At 42.2% G+C, this 23989-nt stretch overlaps 1 pseudogene; it reads right to left on the bottom strand.

The window, feature by feature from the left end:
* Positions 1–11116: 11116 nt before the first annotated feature.
* LOC129494974 (ADP-sugar pyrophosphatase-like) lies at positions 11117–11838 on the bottom strand (annotated as a pseudogene).
* Between the last annotated feature and the right edge of the window lie 12151 nt (positions 11839–23989).

Consider the following 23989-nt stretch of genomic DNA (forward strand, 5'->3'; position numbering starts at 1 on the left):
ACGTGACCTCCACAGCAGAGACCCTGCATAGCTAAGTAATACCACGCCATTAGGAAGGTTTTCCAGAGATTGCCAAAGATGGAATTCTTCACAGCGATCAAGAAACAAACAAATGCCCTATTGCCCTGGTGTACTCCAAATACAGAGGCCAATTCTAATTGAGCCATCATTTGTGGTACAAAATTCTTCTCTGATGCATCAGTTTGTATTAGAGCAGTGTCACTCTTCTCTTCCCCAATACCTTTCTAAAACTCTTTTATAGGGAGGCCTGAGTGGCTCAGTGGTTGAGCGATATTACCTTTGGCTCAGGTCGTGATCCCGGGGTCCTGGGATCCAGTCCTGCATCGGGCTCCCCGCAGGCAGCCTGCTTCTCCCTCTGCCTATGTCTCTGGCCCTCTTTCTCTGTGTCTCTCATGAATAAATAAATGAAATCTTAAAAAAATAATAAAAGTAAAATTCTTTTATAAGTTAAAAAAAAATCCACACACGCACAAAAGCTGGAAAGTCCTTTTACTACCTATGTTTTTGTTATTGTTAATTGAGACAGCTCAGACATTTAGGGCCCAGAGAAGACAGCTTCTCGCACTAACTATTCCCACATGGGGCTACCATCAGATGAACACTGGGGATCTGGGATCTGAAGCCTAGAGTGGAGCCAGTGTTCCCTAGCTATTAAATTAATAAGATTTTGACAGAATCTTAGAATTCTTTGCAACATACATAGAGTAGCAGAAGCCAACAGGTGCTAGCTTAAGAGAAAAGGGGCACCTTGTAATCATTCAGTAAATATTTCTTGAGCACCTACTCTGTGCCAAGCACTGTTATAGGCACCCAGAATAACACGTGGTTCATAGATTCCAGACAGAAATATAGCCAGCCTTCACATGGATCAGAAACAGGAAGAGGAGAGAGTTGGGGATCCCAGGGCTCTTCTGTGTATCTCTGTCCTCTGCTTCTCTGTTTTCATCTGAATCATCTTTCCATTGCTGTAGCTCATTCTTCTTTATTGCCCAGTCTTTGTTCTGGAATGTGGCTTCCCAGGGAAACAGTGACTGGAAAAGTATTATGAAAGCTGCAGGTCTCAAAGTCAAACAGACCAGGATGTGACGATTACAAGAGCATTTTGGTTCCAAAAAGATTTCTGTCCCTTTTTTTCATAAAGATCTTAAGTATTAGTGATGCTTTGCTTCTTTCTAGCCCAAACCCCCACCACCAGGGTGGGTGCAGGTGGGGGGACAGATGGAACTTTCATAGGGTGAAGAGGCCATGTGGACTATGCCCATGGCATCCAACTGCTTGTCTGCCTGGAGCCCACATCAAGTCTTTTCCACAAGCCTGTCCTAACCACAGGGGCAGGAATGGAAGGCTCTAGGGCCCTAATCTTTAAATCTTTGGGCCCCGATGTGCTGAGTGCATCAGGCAGGATAGAAGAAGAGGTACTCGACCCTGTACCAGAGTAAGAGCCCAGGGGACCTGAACCTGTCACTCCTCCCCCATTCCCAGACATGCCATTCTACCAAACCCAGGTCATCTCTGAGTGAGGCTGGGCCTGGCCGGTTGTGAGGACCAGAGCCTGGAGCTACTGGAAGGCCGGGCTGCTGGAAGGACAAAGGATATGGCCAGGAAGCTATTGGCCAGGCTGGGACCCCTGGAACCAGACCAGTACTGACACTAGTATGAGTGAGTAAATATGCCCATCACCTTGATCAAGGCCTTCACCCATCCCCAGGGCACAAGCTGCTGCAGGGAAGAGGCTGGGCAATCATTATGTGGCTGGTGACAACAGAAAGGTCCAGTTCTCTGCAACATGTGCAAGTTCGATGAATGAAAGTCAAGGACCACCCAGACACCAAAGCGAACTCACACTAGTCACTGGCTTCTGGAAAGGGCAGCCTGGAAAATGTCTGTAGAGATGAGGGCGGGGTGGAGAATGAGTTCCGTGCCCAGATGTGGATGGCATCATCCCAGCAGCCTCGGGCATTTTACATTGTGTAGCATCTTTGTACGTGTTGGAGCAGAGAGATGTGTCCTTCATTGTTACTTCGGGCCTGCCACCCATTTTCACAGCACAACAGGACACATGTCAGAGTTCAAGAGAATTCCCTGGAAACCAGTCTTCATTCCACTTTCAGCAGCCAACGTTCCAGTTGATTTCTCTTGCCCAGGAATGGATAGAGTGCCTGCTTTTATAATGTCCTTTCTATTTCGTTGGGAAAATGAGAATGCGAAGTCACTTAATTTTTGCCTTGTCTTCTAATTGTGAGTTGTGCATTTTTACCAATGCAGTCCTTGCTTATCGAGCACGAACAGTATTTTCTAGCTGCGGCATGCTCCAGTCATGGTTCATCAAATGCAATTTATGCATCAGCATTCTCTTCGAACAAAGCAAGCAGTATCAGAGTATTTACTGGAACAATGGTAACTATCATTTCATGAGACTTGTTCAGTTATATGTATGGTTTTACTCGGGGTCACCATGTAAAATATGTTTCTCAAAGTGGATTCTCTTCAGTCACAACTGAAAGCCATTGCCTAAGGGTTTCATCTTTGCTGGGGATGACCTGGTACTGGGGTTTGCAAAATGAGGTTCTGGGACCAGGAGTACCCCCCTGGGAATTTGTTCCAAATTCACATTCTCACATGCATACATAACCCACACCCTGAATCAGAAGCTGGATGGAGGATCACAGAGGAATCCAGATTGTTCTGGTCTACACTCACATTGGGCACCAAGGTCAAGTTCATCAGAGGACCGGTTGCAATCACCAGGGAGGCATTAGAACCAAGGAGGACATGGCAGCATGAAATCAAGTTGCAACTCTTGATAAATGGTGAGGCTCAGAAGTCCACACACTATTTCTTTTAGTTCCCACAGTACTACTGCTCTCACTTTACAAACAGGAAGTTGAGGGAGATGAAGTTCTTTGCCTAGGGTCACACTGCTAGTAACTGCTCAAGCCCAGATGTGAACCCAGGTGTGCTAGAGAAAATTAAAAGGAAGGTGAATTAATAAAAGATTCTCTCAAAGCAAAATCCACTGCCTTGGTCAGTCCTTTTATGATATCATGCAGGTCCCTGAACCCTGGTCCAGAAAATGAGTTTCAGAGAAATTTCCATAAATTAATAGTCCTTTCTCCCAGAATGTTCCTGCAAATCACCAACCAGTACATTAGAGATGTGTCATGGGTGCTCACTATTTTAAAAATCTTGAGCTTTTTATTTTTCATCGAGTTTCTATGGGCAAATATATGGGATTCTCATGTGGGTATGCTCTTAAAAGGAAGCATTCATTTGACTATTCCTCATCAGGGCTCTTAAGAAAAGGAACGTGTGACCAGATGGGAATCAGAGCAGCTGGGGAAAGAGTTTGAGCAATATCCTGGATTCCTGTAAAGCCACTGCTCTCCTGGGCAATCCTTATCCATTCTGCCAAAAAGATGGAGCTTTCCCCCCAGAAAACTCTGTAAACGCTGAAAAGGCTTAGTGGGAACTTGCCACCAGGTAAGAAGGCAACCTCAGCCTCAGCCCTGAATTTTCCAAGTTTTAGTTATTCACATGCCCCTTTTATTATCTACTTTACTTCTTGTTAGGAATCAACTTATTTTGCAACAAAGCTTTTTATCATTAGAACTTAAATGGAAGATGAATATTGTTCTCGGAAGTAGAAGAAAGCTTTCATAAACAAATATATTGAGAACAACTGATTTTTGTAGTTTGTCAAGGATTTAAAGCCTGAAGGCTCTCTTTCTCCCACCCCACCCCCTTTTCTCCCTTTCCCACTTCTCTCCCCCTCCCTCTCTCTCAACACAAAGAAAACCTATGAGAAAGGAGTTAAAGGTAGAACAGTACTGGGGCACCTGGCTGGCTCAGTCTGTAGAGCAAGCGACTCTCAGTGTCATGAGTTTGAGCCCCACATTAAGGGTAGACGTGACTTTAAAAAAAAAAAAAAAGGAAAGGAAAGGAAAGATAGAATAATAGAATAACACCAAATCAAAACTTTCATCTTGAGTAATAAGAAGTGATCGAAAAACAATAAGTAAGGAACCAAGAGGGGATATGTGGGAACTCTGTACTTTCTGCTCAGTGTCTCTCAAACCCCAAACTGTTCTAAAAAATAAAGCCTATTAATTTCGTAAGTGTGCACATAAAAATGAAATAAAGAGCTTTACACTGAAAAAGAAAAAAAGGCGGATTAACATTTACCCCATGTGAGTCAAGGTTATGTAATGCTGCATTCCCCATACTATCCCCAATCATCAGAAATTATTACCTAAAATTACCTCTTCCAGTAACATTGGTTGGTCCATGGCCCACATTTTGTAAAACACTGTTTAGTCAAAGTCTGACTGTATGAAAAAATAAGGAAGAGTATTCAGTTGGGTGGTTTCCTACTGATTGCAGAAGGAGGTCCGAATCATTCACCTTTCTGCCAAAGCCCTTCATGAGCTTGTCCTCATGGTCATCTCTGCTCTTCTCCCATTGCCCACGCATCTCAGACATTATGTCAAACTCTGTGCAAGATCTTCCCGCATCTGGAATTTCCTTCCCGTCGTCTTTGCCTGTCAAATCTTATTCAAGATCACCCTGCAAAGCCATCATTCCTTTGTGTTGGCCCACATAGTCACGCAAAGCCTCCCTTGACTATCCTTCTCTCGTATGTCTACAGAGCTGTGTGTGCCCAACCGTTAGAACTGCCATCTTTTTGTCAGGTGTGGTGGATTTTTATGTCTGCCTAGGGTTACCATCTAAAATACATAGCACCTCCTTTAATTATATTATCTAGATAAACAGGACAATTTTTTTAGTGTAATTATGTTCCATGCAATATATTCCATACAAGGTCATCTTGTATTTTTTTTATTTGCTAAATCTGGCAACTCTGTGTCTGTCTCCAATGAGACTTAGCTTCCTAAGGACAAAGGCTGTGGTTTTCCATCCTTGGGAGGGCAGTCCTGAGGCCTCACCGGGCCTCTACTTAGTAGAGGCTTGGGAACTATTGGACGGATGACTGCTGCCCAGACACACACAGGAAATCCTAAGATTTTAGCCAAGATCAGGAATACATTTCTGTGTCTACCTAGAACTGCAGGTTTGGAAGGAGGAAAGACAATGTGCTCACATTTGATTCATAATCTATAAACTAGACCTGTCAGAAGGAGCAAAGGTGTCTGCATTATTCTCTATCTTGTCTTTAACACATATAATAACAAGTCACACATGGCATGGCTTCTGTATACTTTACAAGTCTATAATCAGCTCCCACACAAATCACATTATGAGGGTGCGAAGTTACTGTACTGAATCCCCAATGAGGCAGAATAAATAGTAGCAGCAGCCAAGAACAAATCTACTCTATATTGGGGCCAGTTCTGTCTCTATTAATCCAGTTGGCAATTAATCACCGTGCTTTGCTGTAAAGCTTTCCTGGGAGGGCAGCGTGCAGTGATGGAAGGATCACAGGCTCTACAGTCAGACAGACTTGATTTTGCTGTTAATACTCAGCCATTGCCAAGCTGGAAGCCTCTTTGGGGCTCAGTTTTCTCATCAGTAAATCAGGTTATAACAGCACCTCGTAAAGGTCAATGTGAGTATTAAGTGGACTAATATACACGAGGTGTTTTGTATGGACCTATCCATAGCAAGGGTTCAAGGGCGCTAACGAGGGTGGTAAGGATGATTATGCTTTCACTTCTACTGTCGCAGCCAGATTCTAATCTCTTTGAACATGTGAACATATGCTTTATTTTTAATTTTTGACATCTTTTTTTTTAATCCAAGGGGCTCTAGTAAAATGTGTGATAAAGAGTAGTCATCTTCTAGACTTCCAAAGAGACTGAAGTGTTGGAAATGTTCAGTTTCAATGCCTTTCATAAAGCTGACGACATTTAACCAGAGTTGGTTGGACAAGACCAAAAATTAACCTTTGAAGGTGACTGGTGGACTGCATGCTATCTTTCGTCAATCACTGATAGACTAAATCTGGGCAGATAAGAAATACTAGCCACTTCCTTCTTAAAATAGAACAGTATTGGCATAAAAACTGTTCTTCCCACATTTTCCTCCAAGATGTTCTATTGGCTACGTGCCCTAATCACAGGCACCCACCTTGGGGGACCCATCTCCATGAGGTGGTGCTCGCCTTTCTCACCACCTGCTCAGGAAAAGAGTTCAGAGTGATTGCTAATCTACTCTCAGCAAATGAATAGTCCACAAATAGAAGCCATTCTAGTCTTCATCTTCATTTGTTCTGAGCTTAATATAACTTCAGCCATTATTAAACTTACATTTCTGTTTTAAAATATCTTGACTTAAATCTAGCAAAATCCCTTATTGGCACCTGCATCTATAACTATGTCACCTCCCCCGTCCGCCCCCAACACCACCACCAAGGCTCCTAGGAGTTCTGCGGCTTTAGACAATTTACCTGGGACGTAATTTTTTCCTCTGTACAATGAGAAAGTTGGAATGCTGTGGTCTCTAAGCTCCCTCACTGCTCTGTATCCTTAGGACTCCACCCTCTGTCTTACTGCATCTGTTTTAAAGGAGCCAGAGTCTCCCTCATGCTAAGTCTCAGTATAGGAAAGACCACGTGGGTCAAAGTATTTTTTTTCTAGGTCAGCTCAAATGAGTACTCAAACTGATTCAGGTGAAAAGGATCCAAAAATGAAGGTTTAGCTCTTATTAACCAGAAAGTTCACTGGCCCCTCTTCTACAAGGCTTGGGGATCAAAAGGAGCCTGACACCTAGAAAACATTCAGTAATTGTTGGTTGTGTTATTGCTGCTACGTTGTTATCACTGCAATGGGGAAAATTAATATAGTAGAATTATCTCATCCTTGTCTATGCCCTTGATTGGGCCTGGAATGTCATCCATCTGGCCACTCTTTTGTGCAAAAAAAGCCAAGATACAGGAAGAGAGAGAAAGAATTAGTCAAGGCTAGCGGCATGGATTGGTCTATGTGCCAAAATGAGAGAGCAGAGCCAGATCTTCCCAACTCTTCTCTGCTGTGTCCTTTACTCAGTCACCCCAGGTTGTTAGTTTGTAAGGGGAGCTTGTTCATGTTGAATAATTTATAGGACTCCGGATGCCTTGAATTACACCAATAGTTATTCTTTTCCTTATGGTAAACAGTATCCTCTCCAGTGGTCTTTAAAATGCAAATATACCTGAGTGGTAACACATAAAATTCCTAAGTAATACTTTTTTTTTTTTCTAAAGTAAGTTCCTTGGGTGGGCGGTTGGGGGGTGGGGAGGCGGGGAGGAAAGAAAGAAACATCCTGAGAACAGTTCAAAGTTAGAGATGAAGGAGAGTGATGGTGATGTGGGTAGTGAGAGGTTGCTAGAAAGGGGGACAAGATTCCAGAAACGTGGGGCAGGGGACAGAACACACACTCCCTCTTGCTTTATGCTTTCATCTCTGGGCTAACCACTACTCACCCACCTCCTGCCCCTCCCTGGATGTTAAGAGTCTGGGAATTCCTTTGGGAGCCAGACTCGCCAAAAGGAGATCAGAATGGCTCTGTGCCTGGGGCAGTTGTGACTTCTGACAGTATCTCAGTGCCCTGTCCTCAGGAGACCTGGGAGAAACAGCCCTAGGGATACTTGGTGATGAGCCGAGGGATATTATTGAGGACATTGCAAATCACACCAGGACAGGATAGTGATGATGATTCTTTAGGGCCACTGTTTTCTACTCTGTAGGCACTATAACTTGAAGCTGAGCATGATTCCTTTAGGGGATGCTGTAAGTTGTTGTGACCCTCAACAAGAACCCTTAGTTGTGACTATTGGCTGATAATGGCTTCCAGCTGCCTCCCTTCTTCTGAGGATTACCCTTGACTGGTGGGATCCCCTTGCCTAAGGGGTTATGACCCCTCTAAAAGCAGACCATAGTCAATGACTAGCTAATTGGGTGGTACAAAAGGCCCCTCCCTCAAGAGAATAAAACTATGTTGGTGGAAGGGGAGGTGGGCGGGGGGTGGGGATGACTGGGTGACGGCACTGAGGGGGGCACTTGATGGGATGAGCACTGGGTGTTATTCTATGTGTTGGCAAATTGAACACCAATAAAAAAATAAATTTATAAATAAATAAATAAAACTTGGATAGAAAAAAAACCTATGTTGGGCTTATGCTTCAGAACCTACTTCCTATGGATCAACCAGAGGCTTTTTTTGTTTTTAAGATTTTATTCTTGAGAGACACAGAGAGGCAGAGGAAGAAACAGGTTTCCTGCGGGGAACCTACTGTGGGACTCAATCAGGACCTGGAGGGGGGAGAGGGTGGGTTTTAACGACCTGAGCTCCACCTCTGAGCCACCCAGGTGCCCCAGCCAGAGGCTAAGGTTGACTGAAGACCTTTGCTTAGCTCTGTTCCTTCTCTCTCCTGCTTCACTTCCTCCCTTATAGGCTTTTTTGGAAGAGCACTCTTCAGTGAGTTGTGTAAACCCCAATACCTGTCTTAGGCTCTGCTTCTATGAACTTGACTTTGGACATTCTGCTTTATTGTATCTGAGACACTCCCAACTGTAAGACTATTGTTTTATATGTCACCAAGAAAGAAAAGAAGCTGACAATTCATAGATGACACATGTGTGTTTGGTCGTAAGAACCGTCATAATTTCAAAGAAAAAAATTGCATCTCTGAGTGAATTAAATACAAAATGTGTAATAATATATGGTCTCAATACATGGCATACATCTCTCTATGCCACATGTTTACATAAAGGCAAATCCACTTTGTTTCTTTTTTTATTTTTTTAAAGATTTTATTTATTTATTTATTTATTCATGAGAGAGAGACACACACACACACACAGAGGGAGAGACACAGGCAGAGGGAGAAGCAGGCTCCATTCAGGGAGCCCCATGTGGGACTCGAACCTGGGTATCCGGGATCATACCCTGGGCCCAAGGCAGGTGCTCAACTACTGAGCCACTCAGGCATCCCAATCCACTTTGTTTCAACTAGCTTTCTATACATACTAATTTACAAGTCTGGTGAACTGAAGCTGTGGTCTGAGCGTTGGTGTCCCCTTCCAAGTTCATATGCTGAAATCCCATTACCAAAGTGGGGCGTTTGCGACGTGACTGGGTCCTGAGGGTAGAACGGTCCTAAGAAGGACCACAGAGCTCCTTGCTCCTTCCACCATGTGAGAATAGAAGTCTACAATCCAGAAGAGGGCCCTCACCAAGCTCTGCCTGAACCCCAATCTTGGACTTCCAGCCTCCAGAACCGTGAGCAATAAATTTCTGTTGTTTACAAGCCACCCCATCTGGGGAATTTTGTCAAAGCAGCCCAAACAGACCGAGACAGCCATAGTACCATAATCTAAATTCAGCTTTAAATCTCTCTTATTTATGGGTAAGTTTCATCATATGCTGAGCCAGAGCAAGCAACGAGAACTGTTTTGAATAGTCAGGGGAAATAATTGTACCTTATACATGATAGTTGCTTATCAAGGGCTTTCAGAACAATTATTCTAACCCACAGAGAATGAATCAGAACTCTGTGACAGTCTCAGGTTTACGGAAATTAGAGCTAGAGAACAATAATTGGGCAGTGAGAGTCTGGGAGAGCATCACTGCTTTCAGGATGAAGACTCACATCCCTATCATGGCTACAGGGCTCTATGTGATCTTACTGCAACCTCCTTCTCTACCTGCATCTCAATGCTCTGGCCCCCACCTGTGTGTACACACACACACACACACACACACACACACACCACTCTGGCTTCTTTCCAATTCGAGAAGGTGCTAACCTCTTTCTCACCATGAGGACTTTTTTTTACATGCTTGCTGTTTCTCTTTCTGGGATGCTCTTTCCTCCAACCTCTTTGCCTATTTACCTTTACTCAAAAGAGTCTTCTTCCGGGAAGCCTTCTCTGACTTCCCGAATTGAAAAGGGGTCCCTCAGGGCACCTGGGTGGCTCAGTCCATTGAGTGTCCAACTCCTGATTTCGGCTCTGGTCATGATCTCAGGGCCATGGGATCAGCCCAGAGTCAGGCTCCATGCTCAACTGGGGGTCTGCTTGTCCCTCTGCCCCTTCCCCCTGCTTGTGTGCTCTCTCTCTCTCTCTCTCTTTCTCTCAAATAAATAAATAAAATCTTTAAAAAGAAAAGAGGCCCCTCATTTTCCATTTGAATAGCACTGTACGGTCCCCCTTTTTGTTACTGCATGTTGCGACTTTCCATTTATTCCTGTTAGCGATTACGACCTATTCCCTTATCAAGTTATGCACTCTGTGAGGGTAGCGCCAAGACCTTGCTACTGCTGGACCTGTCCCCAATATATGGGGCACTCAGTGAATCAGTTGGTTGGCTAATTGAGTAAATCAGGCCACAATAGCTTTCCTTGATCAGCTGCATGAATTACCAAAGAATAGCTCAACGGTTAACTGAGTGTTTAGACCCTAAATCAACTGCACAGTTCCGGATAAAATCCTGGCTCTGCCACTTACTAGCTGTGGAGTTTGGAGCAACTTGATTCACATGATTGTGTTTCAGCTTTCTCATCTATAAAATGGGAGTAATAGTTCTGTATTTTGTCAGCTCCAAGATGCCCTTGATTGTAAGACACCTCATGTACCATTAAAGAAAAACCTACAGTTTAGCTAGAACCCAATCTTTTCTTATTACTGAGGCTTTTTCCAAACAAAACCATCCTCTGCTCCCTCAGTAGGATGAGCCAAGAAGCATTTCCCAAAGAAGCGCTCCTCTATGTGTGCCTCAGTTGCTTCCTACCCTAACTGGGAGACTTTTCTTCCTCATCACTGGCACCTATTCTGCAAGATGATCTTAGCAGCAGGTGTCAACTGAAAGTTTCAAGCAAGAACCAGGAAGCTGTTATAAATTTATAACAAATAACACATGCAGTAGCAATGCTCATAAATCAACTGAAATGCTAAAAACAGCCATTCCCTAGTGTGATATCATAGGCAATGTCCCCATCACTACCACACCCTGTGGACTTCACCTAGGAGAGGCCATGGCTTCTAGGACACCCCTCGACTCCAGAGAGGTTAAGATGTGAAAATAGGTACATTGGCAAACTGTTGATTGATTGTATTGCTTTTGTTTTACGAAAAAAAGCTCATTTCAAACCTACATGAAACTAAGCTGAATACAGTCTTAGTGAAGGAGGCCTGGGAGTCTCATGTACAAAAACATATGGCCACTTCGTTTGGCCTTCAAATTGCAGGAAAGTCACCTCAAACACCTTCACGTTTGCATGGTTTGGTGCCAGAACACAAGAACAGATGCTGGCAACCCTTGTTGGATGTTCTTCAGCCACCGGAGTATCAGATCTCTTCAGCAGGTCATTCCTTGATGAAGAAATCACTTCCAGAAATTCTCTATCCCCTGGTTTTGGCTTAGGACTTAGACTTTCAGCATCATCTCCACTAGTAGTTCCTGTCACCATGTGTGGTAGGTACAGTGTGACAAACCTGGATCCACCCATTCAGCAAGGTCACCTTTATAGCCAGTTTCTTCCTCAAGTTCCTGAAGAGCAGCTGCTTCTGGGCTTCCGTGGTCACCTATGGCACCTGTGGGGAGTTCTAGGCACCACCTCTTGATTGGCGGCTGGAACCGCTTCACCAGATACACTCATCACCAAGAGTTAGTCCTTTGCGCCCATGGAACCACCCCATGCCACCAACTGACCGTCCTTTCCTGGTTTGCACTTCACAGTGTCCCAACTTCTTGCTGTACCGGTAGGATCCATGTGAGTTGGTTTTTTCCAAGCTTGACCCATTTTCCTTCTGAAATTAACTCCCCTTAGATAATTGACTGCTGGGTATTTTGAGACAAAGCCATCAGTTCTTGGTTTTTCATTTTTACGCTAGTCTGTAGCGTCTTCGGGCAAGAGGTTCATGCCCAAGGTGTGGGGAGAGGGGAAGGGCCAGGAAAGGACTAAGGCTGAGGCAGCAGTCTGAAGGGATGCAGTGCTACTGCTTTTAGATCTAGGTTGTTTGAGAAGCAAGTGTGCTAGACTATACAGGGTATATGGTGTATTGGGGTGAAATCCGGGGCAGGCCATGACGAATCATGATAGTATGGCCTCTGCAGGTGGTCTGTAGCCACAGTGTCCTTCCCTTGGGCCTTGTGGGAAGTACCAGGCCATCTGACCCTGCACAGACTCAGCACAGCCCTCAGGCAAACCCATTCTCTCATTCATCATAGGAAACCAGAACCGGGAGAAATTCAGGCTTTTTCAGTTTTGTGGTTGTGGATTTACAACTCCCCACAGGAACTAAAACAGCCAGAAGGGCCAGGATTTTCGTCGGCTCGTTCCCTGCCATAATCCCAAGTGCCCAGGACAGTGCTTGGCACATAGCAGGTACTTAGGACGTTCAGTCGAATGAATGGCCGAATAACTCTGCAGATGTTTCCTAGAATTAACAATGGTGATATGAGAAAATTCACGTTGTGGAGGATCCAACTCAAGGCTGAGTCGAATGTGAACGAGGCTTTAGTCCTCCGGTCTCTCCTTTTCTATGGCACCCTTTAAAAATATGTTTTATAGGATAATTTTAATGGAAATAAACCTAATAAGTTAAAGTTATGTAATTAATTCTATTCAGCTTCCATTGTAATTACTTACTGATCCAAGGCTGCTCGTGGAACACCTGGCAGCAGTAAAAGAAAAACAGCAGCAGGTGTTTGGACTTAGTTCGTGCTTGCTAACTAATTAGATGAGGATTTTTTCCCCTGGAAATCCGAAGCAGTTTTCATTTTGCCTGAAAATTAAAAGTTGGAACCCAGGGGCCTTAAGCCAACTCTGTTTATCTTTCTGGCTTCTGGATAGAAGACATTCTGTCGTCGAGATGCTTTTACACGGAACTAATCTCATGCGCTAGAAGTCAGTTGTAGAGTTTGTCTCAGCCCACTCATGATGCCAGTTCTTACACGGTGCGTAAGAGCAGGGCCTGGAGTCAGGCTGTCATGGGCCAGGTTGCAGCTCGGCCATTTGCTGGATGTGTGACCTTGAGCATGTTACTTAAGCTTTCTTGCTCTCCTTGCAAAAATCTGTAAAATGGGGATAAATGATAGTATATCATTAGATTTTAATGACGATTAAGCAAATGAGCAATGCCTGGGACATAATTAATGCTATAGAAGTGTCTTTCAAATAAATACTTGACATTAACTTTAGTTCCTAATAAAATTTTGGTCAATAACGGATTCTACGATAATTCAGGCACACGATGGAACTTATTCTAAAAAGATTTATATACATCCCTCGTAAAAATCAGGAATGTAGCTCCTAAGTAGAGGCTTGGTGTGTTCAAGGATTGTTTTGATGAAAAAAAAAAAAAAGGATTGTTTTGATGGAGCATGTCAGCTAAGGCTTTGGGCAGCATGCAACAGAAATTCACTCTGGCTACTTTATACAAAGCCACTGGGGAGGCCTCCAGAATCGAGCCTCAGAAAGGACAGGAATCAGGCATTTCCAGCTATGTCAAGGGCAGGGGTATTTTGAGAAGAATGTCTTCTATCCGGGAAGGGTCCCTTTAGGAATGATTCCAGTGAGTCTCCCTCTTGCATCACTCCCGAGAGAACTATGTTCTCTGAGAGAGTTTGGTCTGAAGTCACATGCCCACCCTTGGGCCTAGTGGTAGGAGCAGGTGCGGCACCTGGATGGCTGGTCCCAAGGGGACTGGAAGTAATGGAGGAGAGAGTGTCCCAAGGCAAAGCCGGGTGTTGTCACCTAAAGAATCAGGGAGGGTTGCTAGGCAGGCCAAAGAAGCAGCTGTCCACCTCATGAAGAAAGAAAGAGGATGGGAAATGTTTTCTGAAATCTTGCTTACGTTTGTACGGCAGGCCCTTCCAGGAATTTAAATGTTTCTCTCCTCAGAGGGTACTCCCTGAGAGGCTGGCTCATCCTCGGGGCATTCATGCAAAAAGAGCAAGAATCTGGCACTAATCATAAACCGCTCCTCTCCCTGGCTTAATGAAGCTGCTCTCTAGTTGTTTGTGTTGCATTAATTTAAATACTAATCTTTGCCTCACAATTTCATAATAGCAATAATTTCTAGTTCAATCAAAACACATTATGCTAAACTTTCAGAATTCAACAAATGACAGGCTTACAGAACTGGCTCACATATTCATGAATCCTTCTTTTCGGTTGGGTTGTTTTTGGCTATAAGCACCAGAACACCCAACATGATATTGCTTAAGCCAAACCGAAAATGTATTGGTGCACAGAACTGAATGTCCAGATGTAGGACAGGCGTCAGGGGACTTAATCTAGTGGTTCCAGCTCTCCTTCTCTGTGAGTACCGTGATGCTTTCTGCCTTTATTTTCTCTCTTGGGTCTTTATCTCAGGCTGGAAGCAAGATGGTGCAGAATTTTCAGGCCTTGTGAGTATCCAAAATAATAACTGGAGGAAGCTGAGATCTTTTTTTTTTTTTTTTAATGTAGGTCTCAGGAATAAGGTAACTTTCCCTAGAATCTTTTAGTGTTTTCCTCTCATCTCCTTGGCCGAGAATAGGTCACCTAGCTAATTCTGCAACAGTCCTTGTGGCCAACAGGATGCCATATGCTAACTGGCTTAGATCTGGGTTCTTGGACCAGTCGCTGGCGAAGAGAGTGATATTATCATTCCTGGCCCCCAATATAGAGGCCATTAGACAATGAGAAAGAGGAGGAGTTTATGTTAAAGGAAAATAGGATAGGCATTGATCTTTTTTCTTCCCCAGTATCTGAGCCTCACTACTGCCTCACTCCTGTGTCTGAGGAATTTAAGATTTAGTGGAAGACAGAGGCCACTTCCCACTAATAATGGAGACACCATCAGCTTCCTGACCTTCCTCGCAGTTGGAGCCGGGGCATGTAACAGAGGCTCCACGGATCACACATAACCGTTTCAGTGAGGCTCCTTTTGGAACCATGATACAAAGAGGCAGAAACTGCCTGCAAAATCTGAGTGGTTTTGATATCTGGTTTTCAGAGACAGCAGTGGCAACAGCAGTGAAACCTCCAGTATAGGGTTACCAGGTTCAGCAAATGAAAGTACAATTAATTTGAATTTCAGATAAAAAACAATTTTTAGTATAATTTATTCAGTATAAATATGTCTCAAACATTGCAAGGGATATACTTGTACTTTTAAAAACTCATGCATTGTTTACTTAAAATTCAAACTTAACTAGGCATCCTGTCTTATCCAACTGTAATCCAATGGCACTGGAGTATTTAGTGGCAATGGCAGGAGGGTCCTCAACCAGACTGGGTTTGTGGCTGGTTTTTGGGTGTGGTCCACACTGCTATCTCCTTCCCTTGCTCCCACTCGGTTTCCAAGCCTAGTTCTGCATCATTACCAGAAATTCTGTGAGAATGTCATACAGGTAAGCTTTAGCTCTTTGCAGCTGTGAACCTGTATCACACAAACCTCAACATGCATTACAAAAATTTGAACCTGTCCTTTAGCATGAAGATGAGAGACAAAGAGGACAAAGAATGTTCTTAAAGCAGAAGCAGCATGGTACTGCCTTCTGGAGTCTGGGCTCTAGGGATCTAGGGGTTTTTTATGTTTTGGTTTTATATATATATATATAAGCTTCTGCTTTATCAGTGCCTTAAGGAATTTCACAAAATACCTTCTATTTCAACTGACCTAAGGTTGAAATGGAAACAATCCTGGAATGTTAGATGAATTAAAAATTAAGGATTACAAAATTCTGGCATAGACAAAATCTTTCCCTTATTAGGACTCTTCCTTTCCTTTAGCCTATCATGACTGATAAAACTAAACTCTTCTCATATAAATAATTACTCTATTATTAAGTTTAATAATATGAATACAGTGAAAAACCTGTATAATGAAAATCATTATTAATACTTTTTGGCCCTAAATTCTATTGTATTCCTATTAATCTTCTTACTTTCCCAGAATAATATGTTTCCTCTTGGGGATCAGGGGCCAATGCTAATTTACTAATTGTTATTGGGTCCTATAATGAAGCGATTTAATTATCCTCATGATTATAGACTGGAAACATTTCCCTTTCTTCTCTAGATTTGAAAGAAGCATCTTGGTTGCCGATCATGAAATTTGTGTCTTGTACATATGCCTGGGTCTCTTGGGCTACTGGCTTGTTAAGTGATAGTAAAGGTTGTTGAATTTGGTGCTTAGATGCTGGACACAGCCTCTCTGGCCTTTTCCAGCTTATTCCCTCACAGCTGGAGCTGCTGACGTGGCTCTAGAGGCAAATCTGAAGCAAACAGACAATTGATAATTGATCATTTTAGACCTGCATAGGCTACAAAAAAAGGGGTGGTGGTTTTTGTTTTTTTTTTTTCACCCAGTGTCCATCCTTATTTTCTGCTTAGAAAAAAATAGCCTCCTTATGATATGACATCTAGAAAGGACAGTAAAAGCAAATCCTGCCATCTTAAAGAAGCTGAGAGGTCCCTGAAGATTCCTTCCGTAGGATCCTATTTCTCATTGTCCCAGTGATCATAGTGACTGGTCCTCTCAACCACAACCAACAGGACACAATAAAGCCTGGACTGGGGCTCCTGAGGCAAAAAAATAAAATTACCCTTTTTCACTGGATTTGAAGTGATAGGAATTTAGGTTTGGAACAGCAGCAACGAAACTGCTCCCACAGTAAAAAGGCTTGTCTGGGGGATCCCTGGGTGGCTTAGCGGTTTAGCGCCGCCTTCAGCCCAGGGTGTGATCCTGGAGACCCAGGATCGAGTCCCACATTGGGCTCCGGGCATGGAGCCTGCTTCTCCCTCTGCCTATGTCTCTGCCTCTCTCTCTCTCTCTCTCTGTGTGTGTGTGTGTGTGTGTGTCTCATGAATGAATCAATAAAATCTTAAAAAACGAAAAAGGAGGCTTGTCTGAAAAATAGGGAGAAGCAGAGGTTGTAGAACTAAAAGATAAAAGAGAAACTAGGTCCTGGTGACATCACTTGACCTTCTTCATCAAGTTTCAATGCCAAACCTACCCCTAGAATTCCTCTTTCTAGGTCAGTTTGGTTCCTGTCACTCTACATAGACAGAGTTCTAATCGATACAAGGGGACCAGTTCCCCCCACACTTGCAAATGTGATACTGTCCAGAATGAACAACACTCACAGCCAAGCCTGGGACCAAGGCCTGGGACTTCTGGATCACTGTTAGGCAGAGTCTTACCCAGGATCTCCTTCTGTAAAGCGTGTAATTTCAGGCAGATCCTCTCACTTGGGTGTCTCTGTCTCCTCCCCATCAAAAGACTATTCCTATCCGCCCTACAGATGCCCATGGCCGTTGTGGGGATAGCAATATAGAAAGAACTGATGTGGCAAAGCACTGACTACAGTGTTATTTTATAATAACTTAGCAATAATCTACCTGTTTCCAAGGAATCAGGGGAGCTTCACCAGGAGAAGCAACTCTAGCACCACACTTATTTTTTGTTTTTTCCTGACGGGCACAATGTGTTCTGAAACCAGAGAGTTTACAAGATAGATTACCTTTACGTTCAGCCATCTTGCAGTTCATGTTTTGCTTCACGTTGACATGTTTGGTGATCAAACCACATTTTCCATTAAGAACTCATGGCTTGTCTTTAGGAGAGAATGGTTAAGAGTTAAGGGTGACTATGTCTGTCTGAGGCCTATGAATAATTTTGATAATATTCAATATGTGTTATTTCGTAAAACCCTGCTGTCTCCTCAGGATTCAATGGATTTGACCCACTCGTCTGGTTTGTTGGGGCCGAATTGGGAAGTGCTAGACTATAGGTTTCAGTTTTCAGATTTCTAATCATTTTCTAAACGTGTTCCTGAGAAAATGACTAAGTGTGAATGACTAATAGTAAATTTCCCGTAAATTAGAAAAGTGATAAATTAAAACAGACAGAAAGCCCCATGTCTCTACAGTTGTTTTAAGAATTGTGTTAGCATGGTAATGATGCCATAAACATGCCAGTTTAGTATTAGACAGTGCTTTACTGGTTTCTACAATTATCAAGAAATAAAATAGAAAGTGCCCTCAAGTAAGTGGAGGTGAAACTCTTATACCTCAGTCCTTGTATTTCTACAAGGAAATTTTGCCCAGGAAGGTCTGATAATACCTGCCCGTCTGGTATTATCCAGCATTTTTAGGTATCCAGCATTTTTAGGAAGAGAGCTGATATTTTGATCCTTGTGAGTCTGAATCCTGTGTCTTTTTTTTTTTTAAGATTTTATTTATTTATTCATTAGAGATGAGACAGAGAGGCAGAGACACAGGCAGAGGGAGAAGCAGGCTCTGCATGGGGAGCCTCATGCGGGACTTGATTCCAAGACCCCGGGATTATGACCTGAGCCAAAGGCAGATTCTCAACCATTTAACCACCCAGATGTCCCTGACTTCTGTGTCTTCTTTCAGGAGTTTGGAGTTGATCTCAAAGTGGGAACATCTTGGAAAGAGGAACTGAGGGAAGCATGATCTTGTGGTCAGCATTCATGTTTTTTTCATGGAGCGATAAGATCATTGAAGGGATTCAAGTAGAGTGACGTGCTCAGACTTACATAGTGTTGTGTGAAGAATGGAGTAAGAATGTGGATGGAAGGTAGGTTACGCAGACCTACGCGGTAGGCTGTGGACCAGGGAAGGGATAAAGTGGTCTGAACCAGGGCAGTAGCGATGGAAGGAGAAATAAAGAAGCTCCAAGTGCTTTATTGGAGTAAAGATACCCTTTATGAGCAAAATAAAGATCAAATCACAGCTGGTATACATGTACTTACAGTGATACTTTTTTTTTTAAGTTTTATTGTCTCTTCAATTCCCCTTTATTTCTGATGAGGTCTCTAATTCAAAGACTTAACCCTGTTTCCCTGCAAGGAGAGTATGATAGAACATGCTTCATAAACATGTGCCAAGTTATAATGATAAACAATAGGTAAAGGCCAATATAACAGTCCGACTGATAATGTATATACATCTTGACTTATGACACTTTGACTATACCCTCAAAGTTGCCACATTAGAATAATCTTGATTGTGCTTATTGAACATTTAATTACTTCTTTGTAGTCAAGTGATGTTGAAATAGTTCCAGGATTGGACATCCCGTACAACCATGTGTTTCAATTGAACACTTCCTTTATGTCTTAGGGATCCAACCATGTAAAACTCTTCCATGGGATCAGTTTCCTTCTCTTAATGTTTACCTGTTTGTAAGAATAATTGTGCACAGTCAGATTGTTAATAGAGTGCCACTGAATGATTTGTTATCTTGAAACTTTCTAGATAAGGAACAGATCATACACAAATACGTACTTCCTGGTTGATTTGTAATTACCAATCAGCAAGTTGTCCTCCCACGAGAATCAGGATCACCCTTGGCTCTAGACAAGGGGTTAATGGCACTGGACAAAGATATTCTACTTGCATTAACTCACGTTTTTGGAGAGATAAGCTTTCCAAAATACAATTACAAGAACTAGATTCTTTGGCTTCTGTGGAAGGGGCTTTAGTTTTCCTTTTTTCTTTCTTTTTTTTTTTTTAAGAATTTGTAAGACATATTTATTTATATTAGATTATTTTGTGAAGGCAGAAGAGATATCCCAATTTTGTTTTATACTTCAGTAGCTTTTGGTATATTCACGAAATTGTATGATCATTATCTAATTCCAGAATATATTTAAGACGTAAAAACAAAACAAAACAAAACAAAAACACAGAACCCTCCATACCCATTGGTAGTTCCCATTCCCCACTTCCCCCAGCTTCTGGAAATCATGCACTTACTAACTGGATTTGCCTATTCTGGAATTTTGAAACAAATGGAATCATTCAATATGTACCCTTTCCTGACTGGCTTCATTCTCTGAGCATTTTTTCAAGGTTCATCTGTATTGTTTGGGGTTTGCTTGTTTTTTAAAATGTTTATTTATTCATGAGAGACACACACAGAGAGAGGTAGAGACACAGGCAGAGGGAGAAGCAGGTTCCATGCAGGGAGCCCGACGTGGGACTCGATCCCGGGACTCCAGGATCACGCCCTGAGCCAAAGGCAGATGCTCAACCACTGAGCCACCCGGGCGTCCCTCAAAGTTCATCTATATATTGTGACATGTATCATAAATGTACTCCATTTTATGGCCAAGTAATAGTGCATTGTGTGGACTACATTTTGTGTGGACTACATTTTGTTATCCATTCACCAGCTGGTGGACACTTAGGTTGTTTCTACATTTTAGCTATCAAGAATAATGCCACGATGAACATCCATGTGTGAGTTTCTGTGTGCACGTATGTTATCAACTTTGTTGAGCGAACACCTGGAAGTGGAATTGCTAGATCATATACTAATTCTATGTTTAACTTCTAAGGAATCGCCAAACTTTTTCATAGCAGCTGTGCCATTCTCATTCCCATCAGCAGTGTGTGAGCATTCCGATCTCCCCACAACCTCACCAACACTTGTTCTTGTCTGTAATTTATGTATCAGCCTTAGTGTGTGTAAAGTAACGTCTCCTAGGAGCTATGATTTGTATTTCCCTAATATTAATAATGTTGAACATATTTTCTTGTGTTTATTGCCCATTTATATATCTCCTTTAGAGATATGTCTGTTCAAATGCTTTGCCAATTCTTTTAATGAGTTGTTTTCTCACTGTTGCATTGTAACAGTTCTTTTTTTTCTTTTTTTCTTTTTTTTAAATTTTTATTTATCCATGATAGTCACACAGAGAGAGAGAGAGAGGCAGAGACACAGGCAGAGGGAGAAGCAGGCTCCATGCACCAGGAGCCTGACGTGGGATTCGATCCTGGGTCTCCAGGATCGCGCCCTGGGCCAAAGGCAGGCGCTAAACCACTGCGCCACCCAGGGATCCCTGTAACAGTTCTTTATGTATTCTAAAATCAGGTCCCTTCTCAAACATTTGATTTAAAAATATTTTTGTTCACTCTGTAGGTTGTCTTTTCACTTTCTTGAGTGTCTTTTGAGGCACATTTTTTTTTAATTTTGTAGAAGTCCAATTCATTTTTTTTTTTGGTTGCTTGTTCTTTTGGTGTCATATTTAAGAAATCATGGCCTAATCCAAGGACACAAATTTATACTTATGTGTCCTTCTAATAATTTTATAGTTTTAGCTCTTATATTTAGATCTCTGATCCATTTTGAGTGACTAGTTGTAAATGGTGTAAGGTATGGGTCCAACCTCATTCTTTTTGCATGTGGATATTCAATTGTCCCAGCACTATTTATTGAACATACTATCCTTTCTCCTTTAAATGGTCTTATACTTTTGTTGAAAATCAATTGAACAGGGATGCCTGAGTGGCTCAGCAGTAGAGCATCTGCCTTTGGCTCAGGGCATGAATCTGCAGTCCTGGGATCAAGTCCCACATCCAGCTCCTGCAGGGAGCCTGCTTTTCCCTCTGCCTATGTCTCTGCCTCTCTCTGTGTGTCTCTCATGAATAAAATAAATAAATAAATCTTAAAAAAAGAAAATCAACTGAACATAAATAAATAAACCCATGTTTATTTCTGGACTCTCAATTCTATCCTATTAATCTATATATGTCTATCCTTATGCAAGTGCCACACTGTTTTGAATATTGTAGCTTTGTAGTAGGTTTTGAAATTAGAAAGTGTGAATCCTCTCACTTTGTTCTTCTTTTCAAGATTGCTTTGGCTATTCTGTATCCCTGTATTCCCATATAAACTTTAGGAACAGCTTGTCCACCTCAGCAGAAAAAAGGCATCTCGGGATCCCTGGGTGGCGCAGCGGTTTGGCGCCTGCCTTTGGCCCAGGGCGCGATCTGGAGACTCCGGATCGAATCCCACGTCGGGCTCCCGGTGCATGGAGCCTGCTTCTCCCTCTGCCTATGTCTCTGCCTCTCTCTCTCTCTCTCTCTCTCTCTGTGTGTGTGTGACTATCATAAAATAAAATAAAAAAAAATTTAAAAAAAAAAAAAAAAGAAAAAAGGCATCTGGGATTTTGACAGGGATTTTATTGAATGTATATGTCAATTGGGGAAGTATTAACACCTTAATAATATTGTTTTCCAGTCCATAAAGATGGATTGTCTTTCCATTTATTTAACACTTTAATTCCTTTTAATGAGGTTTTGCAGCTTTCATTGTACAAGTCTTTTTTTTATTAAATTTACATACAAGTCATTCTTTTTTGAATTTTGTATATTGAGTCATATCCTACATCATTGCTAAATTTGCTTGTTCTAATAGTTTATAGGATCTTTAGGAGTTTCTATATACAAGATCATGTCCTCTGCAAAGGGAGAGGATTTACTTCTTCCTTTCTAATTCAGATGCCTTTTGTTTTTCTTATCTAATTGCTCTGGCTAGAAACCTGCAACACAAAGTTGAATAGAATCAGTGTGCATTTGGTGTGACCAGATGACTTCTTCAAACTTCAATTTTCTTCTCTGTACAATGAATGGGAAAAATAGTATCTATTTCTTAGGGGGTGTTAAGAAGAATGTTGGAAGATATGCTCTCCAGGCTTGGCACTTAATGACTGTTCCACACATGTATAAGTTGTTCCTTTTCCTTCAATTATCTCCTCTACTATAGTATTTTGAGCTCCCATTTCTATATCACTTACCATGTTCCTATCTCAACATTCTTGCTAGACAGTCTTCAAGCACCTCCCCCCACACTGGGGACTGATATTATTTATTAATTCATTGATTTATTTAATTTCAGGATATATGGCACACAATGTTACATCAGTGCCAGGTATACAAGACAGTGATTCCACAACTCCATACCTCATGCTCTGCTTGTCACAGGTGCACCTGCCATCTGTTACCATGCAACATTATTACAATATTATTGACTATCTTCCCTATGCTGTACCTTTTATTTCTTGTGACTCGTTCATTTCATAACTGGAAGCTTGGACCTGCCACTCCTCCTCACCCATTTTGTCCATCCATCTGCCCTCCTCCCTTCTGGAAACCATCAGTTTTTTCTCAGTATATATAGGGCTGATTCTCTGCTTTTTGTTTGCTTATTCATTTGTTGTGTTTTAGATTCCACATATAAGTGGAATCATATGGATTGTCAGACAGTCTCTGACTTATTTCACTTAGCAGAATACCCTCTAGGTCCACCTGTATTGTTACAAATGGTAAGATCTCATCCTTTATTATAATATTACATTGTGTGCGTGTACATGTGTGTATGTATATATTTTTTAAAATTCATCTATCCATGGACAGGGGCTGCTAGGGTATTAGAAATAATGGGGTAATATACAGAGAAGTGCATATATCTTTTCAAATTCGTGTTTTCATTTTCTTTGGGTAAATACCTAGCAGTGGAATTATTAGACCATATGGTATATCTATTTTCAAAGTTTTGAGGAACCTCCATACTGTTTTCCATAGTGACTACACCAATCACAGTCTTCAAGATGAACTAATGCTGGCTTCCTCTGAAGATGCCAGGGCAGTCTATCAAATCTTAGTGTATCTAATCATTTAGGATACTTATTTAAGATGCAGATTCCAGGGCTCTACCTCAAAAGATTGCTATTACATATATGTGTCTGGGTGTGGCCCAGGAATGTACAGTGTCAACAGGTACCCCCAGCTATGCTGAATGAGATGGTCAAGGACCACAGTGATGATCCTACAAAAGCTTACTTTAGAAACCCTAGAGCTGCATTTTCTTCAAACTTGGACCTGTACAAAGACAGCAAACCTAGTTTTCCAGGTCCCCAGGGAGCCTCAGACTGAGCTGACCCAGAAACCTGACACAAGTTCATCACCCATGCTTCTTGTTTCTGGTTTTTGGCGATGGACATATCCATTTCCCTCTGTTAACCCTCTGGATCTTCCTCATTCCTGGTCCAAAAGGTTCAAGTCAGGCTGATATTCTTCCTCCCCACCCCCAACTCAAGTCAATAAAGATCAGCTCCCAGAACGTTTACTAAAACAAAGGAGAGGAAGGCTTTTCCCTTCAGGGAACCTAAGGCTGGAGTTGACTAGGCTAGTTTCACAGAAGATGGAGAGCCTAATGAAAATGAA

This window comes from Nyctereutes procyonoides, unplaced genomic scaffold (assembly GCF_905146905.1).
Source record: "Nyctereutes procyonoides isolate TBG_1078 unplaced genomic scaffold, NYPRO_anot_genome, whole genome shotgun sequence".
Lineage (NCBI taxonomy): Eukaryota > Metazoa > Chordata > Mammalia > Carnivora > Canidae > Nyctereutes > Nyctereutes procyonoides.